The sequence below is a fragment of the Lactuca sativa genome, chromosome 9 (assembly GCF_002870075.4).
Source record: "Lactuca sativa cultivar Salinas chromosome 9, Lsat_Salinas_v11, whole genome shotgun sequence".
Classification (NCBI taxonomy): domain Eukaryota; kingdom Viridiplantae; phylum Streptophyta; class Magnoliopsida; order Asterales; family Asteraceae; genus Lactuca; species Lactuca sativa.
Window position 1 is genome coordinate 138,128,731 of NC_056631.2, and position 4,814 is coordinate 138,133,544.

Consider the following 4,814-nt stretch of genomic DNA (forward strand, 5'->3'; position numbering starts at 1 on the left):
ATTCATTGAACTGTTCAATGGCATGTTTCAATCTCGAGTGTGCCCTTCAGGTTTTGTGACTGGGATGCCGAGGATCACAAAACAAAGTGTGAAGTAACCATGCAAATTACTTGGTACCCTTAATAAATTACCCCTCAATCGATGTGCCGGTTAACCACACACGCTCCATCGATACTATGATAAATATTAAGTCACCCTTTACCTACCTTGTTAAGTCCAAGTTAGTGTGCCGGTTAACCACACACGCTCCACTAACGACTTAGACAAAGTGTAAAGTGTAATTTCATGGATTAGCACCTTATTCACATTTTTCCTAAGTAACTAAGATTGGGTATTATTAAGAGTTTAGTTACTTAGTATTATCATTAATACTTTTAATGAAGGGAGAATTCTAGTCCTGTCAAACCCGTTCGGCTAACGACCCTCCACCAGTCAAGCAAGCGGTGGGTGAGAGTGGACACCCATTAAGTTGCCATTTTATAGGCAACAACCTTATACCCACCTTATAGACCGGCTTCGTGAATGAGGCGTACTAGCGGTAAGACTGACTTTACTCTTATACATATATATATTATTAACTTATAATATTATAAAGTATAAGGGTTGAATTTTAACTTTTAAAATTCTAAGGGCTAACTTGGAATTAAAGTATTCATACTTGAAAACTTTTCAAATTCCAAAAACTTGAGGGCAAGTTTTGAAACTATTCAAAACTAATTAATTCCATAACTTATGTGTTTAAAGTAGTTTTAATCCAAAAACTCTTCAAGTTCCATAACTTGAGGACAAGTTATGGAAGACTTTAAACTAATAAAAGAACTAACTTTTTCTTTATTTTATAACTTATGGATTTAATTATGGTTACATATTTTTTTCTTTTAATGAAGTGACTCTTGAACTTTCATAACTTGAGGACAAGTTATGGAGTCATAAAAAGTTATTCAATGACACAAGACTCTTCATTTTGTAACCATTGCCAACTATTATGAGTTTTATGAGTCTTTAATGTGACTCTTCATGTAACTTGAGGACAAGTTACACAAACACATTTTATACTCAAATCTTAGATTAAAATGGATTGAAAACAACTATTTCACTCCACATTTCTATTAATCTAAGCAACTCATAAGAACAAGATAATTCAAATCAAACTTTTTCATGTAATTAGTCTAAACTATTAAACTAATACAAAACATGAATCTATTGACAATTATCTTTGAAAATGGATTAGCATGAACATTACCACATCAAAAACAAGTTTATAAGTTCAAAAACAACTTAGGGTAATGTTCCTAGTCCATTTCTAGCCAAAAACCTCGAATATATGCTGTCTGGGGCTCCTACTCGGCGAGTGGCATCAACCTACTCGGCGAGTAGGATGATTTTACTCATGTACTCGGCGAGTTCATCAGAGGACTCGGCGAGTACAGTGCCCAGAAAGCCAGAAAATCGAGTTTTTCAGCATTTTTCAGCAATTTGCATCAAGTATAAGAGAAAGCAAGCCTAGGCTCTGATACCACTGTTGGGTTTTGAGCATTCTAACACTCCTAAGTGTACATGCAACCCTAAATACCTTGGATCTATGTTTTCTCTATTATACATGCAAATAAGAACTTCCAAGGTATTATCCTAATCTAGCATACAAAACAATGACTATAGAAAGATAGAATACATACCTCTTTGATGTAGAAAGTCTTCATGAAGCTTGAGTGCCTAGTGCCCCAAGTGTGACACCTCAAATGGAATCACAATCATCAAAACACTTAGAATAGCTTGAGAGAATTCTTACAACTCATGAAATCGGCTAGCCCTCTCTAGAATAATACTAGTCTCTAGTGGCCGATTTTTCCTCAATAATAAGATGCTTATATAGTTAGGGTTACACCATGTAGACCCTAATTGACATGGCCTTTCATTTCCATGATCCATGGGTACAAATACACCATGGAGCATCCATGGACCATCCTATGGGTTTTAGCCCAACTTGATTATCCATGGAGCATTAGCCCACTATACAAGTATGGATGATTTACACAATCAACCCATATATTTAATTAGTCTTCTTTTGATCACTTAATTAATCCTAGATTAATTCTTGATCAATACTAATTAAATAATCTTATTATTCTTATTATTAATATACTAGAACTTATAATATATCAATAACCATAAGTGTCTTATTTCTCTCATTCAAGTGCATGATGGTATGCAACCCAAATGGACCATGCCGGGTCGGGTCAAGTCTTACCAATTATAGTTATGGACTTAGACATTAATCCAACATATTACTCTTCCATCTGCAATCCAAGGGGAACCTTCACAGGTTCAAAGCGAACTCCCTTTTACACTCCATGGGGAACCTTCGCCACCTGCCCTAGATGAACCTGATCCCGCCTTCCTAGTTCAAGACAATTCAGCAGGATGTTCTCAAGTCCAGGGGGAACTGCCTAATCCAATCGTAGAGTCTTCTGATATTGAAGACATTCCCTCCACCACAGTTGTTGATCATATGCAACCCCGTCTACACGTATAGACGAGAGACCACCCACCAGGTCAAATTATAGGCAACCCATCCGCAGGAATCCAGACTTGATCATCCAAGGACTTATCCGATCACTGTCACTATGCCACATTTTAGTCCTCAATCGAACCCCGATCGATCAAAGAAGCATTACTTGAACCAGACTGGATTTCTGCAATGCAAGAAGAGCTAGAAGAATTCAAAAGGAACAAGGAATGGCAACTCGTTCCAAAACTGCAAGGCCACACCATTGTTGGCATTAGATGAGTGTACAAGAATATGTTAGATGAATCTGGTGCGGTCGTCAAAAATAAGGCAAGACTAGTTGCCAAGGGATATAGTCAATTTGAAGGCATTGACTATGATGAAATGTATGCTCCAGTAACACGAATGGAAGCCATCTGGATTTTCTGAGCATACGCAGTGCACAAAAATATCAAGGTTCATCAAATGGATGTGAAAAGTGCTTTTCTCAACGCCGAATTAAAAGAAGAAGTTTCTCTTCAGCAACCTCCGGGCTTCGAAAGTATTGAATTCCCAAACCACTGCTACATGTTGATGGGTTTTGAGCATTCTAACACTTCCTAAGTGTACATGCAACCCTAATAACCTTGGATCTATGTTTGTCTAATTATCATGCAAAGTTGAATTCCAAGGTTATATTCCTATCTAGCATACATGGGGAACAATTTCTAACTTGAATGAAAGATAGAATAACCTACCTTGTTGTTGCTTATGTTCCTTGAAACCTTGTGAGCCTAGTGTTGGATTAATGTCTAAGTCCATAACTATATTTGGTATGTACTTGACCCGACCCGGCATGGTCCATTTGGGTTGCACTTCACCGACACAATTTATATGGATAATCTTTTGAGAATAGTATGTTTATGATTAATATTAATATATTATAAGTTCTAATATATTAATATGGAATCATATTATTTAATTAGTATTGATCAAGAATTAATTTATAATTAATTAAGTGATCAAAAGGAACTAATTAAATATGGACTCTTATATATATGGAATGGGCCAAGTTCATTTAGGTTGGGCTAAGCTTTCATGGATAGTCCATGGAGTGTTTAACCCATGGATCCTAGGAAATGAAAGGTCATGGGTATTAGGGTTTAACCCTAATCCTCCATACTATATAAAGATGTCTTTGGTTGGTGAAATTGGCACTAGTGTGAATACACTAAAGAAGGGCTAGCCAATTTCACTAGAGAGAACCAAGTAATCATATTCTCTAAAGTATTCCAAGGTGTCTTGGTGATTTGTGATTCCACTTGAGGCTTCCACACTATTGGGGCTAAGCTCTTAAAGCTTGAAGACATCAAGCTACATCAAGAGGTATGTATTCTATCTTGTTACATTCATAGTTTTTGTATGCTAGATTAGGATAATACCTTGGATGTTCTTATTTGCATGTATAATAGAGAAAACATAGATCCAAGGTATTTAGGGTTGCATGTACACTTAGGAAGTGTTAGAATGCTCAAAACCCAACAGTGGTATCAGAGCCCACTGTTGGAAAAGGTTAAGTGTAACTCTGAGACATTGGAAAAGGTTCCAATGTATGGCAGGGCGAATAAGAAGAATCAAATTAGGCAGAAGGATAAAAGTTTCTCATATCTAAAAAGATGGGAGAGTACTTTAGTATCAGTTTTGTGATCATCTTAATGATTAAGAAACCATATCAAAATTAGTTCTCTAAGGAAATCTTAGTGCATTCTTATGACTAAGAAGAGGAACTTGAATTGTTGAAATGGTTAAATCAAGAAGATGAGTCATACTTCGTTCCAATACAAGTCTTAGAGTCATACTCCAAGATTGTAACTTGAGTGACATGTCTTAAAGAAGGTTTAAAACACTTGTCAAATGTAAGAGTAAAAGTTTTCTACTCTTGTACATTTGAAATTGGTAAGTTGTGATGTTTTGGATAAAACAAAGACCAACTTAGGCCAATTGGGTAAAGTGTTTTTCTTGATTAGAATCCGCACTATCTCTTGGATGTTTGACAAGGGAGTCTTATATGTCAAGAGGACAGTGGGAGTCGTAAAGGTCTTGAAAGTCTCAAGAAATAATCAAGAATAAAACCTGAAGTTCTTCACTAGCACACGACTTGAGGTTTATAACCTATCGTGTTGACATATCTGTGCCCATTCCAGTTAAAGTTGGCTTTGCATATGAGTTCTTAGAGTTCTCAGTTTGTTGCATAACAACTTGGAAGCAATGGCAGGCCCTTGAGCTGCCAGGTGGCAAGAAGTTAAGATTGAGTTCAATCCATATGGTT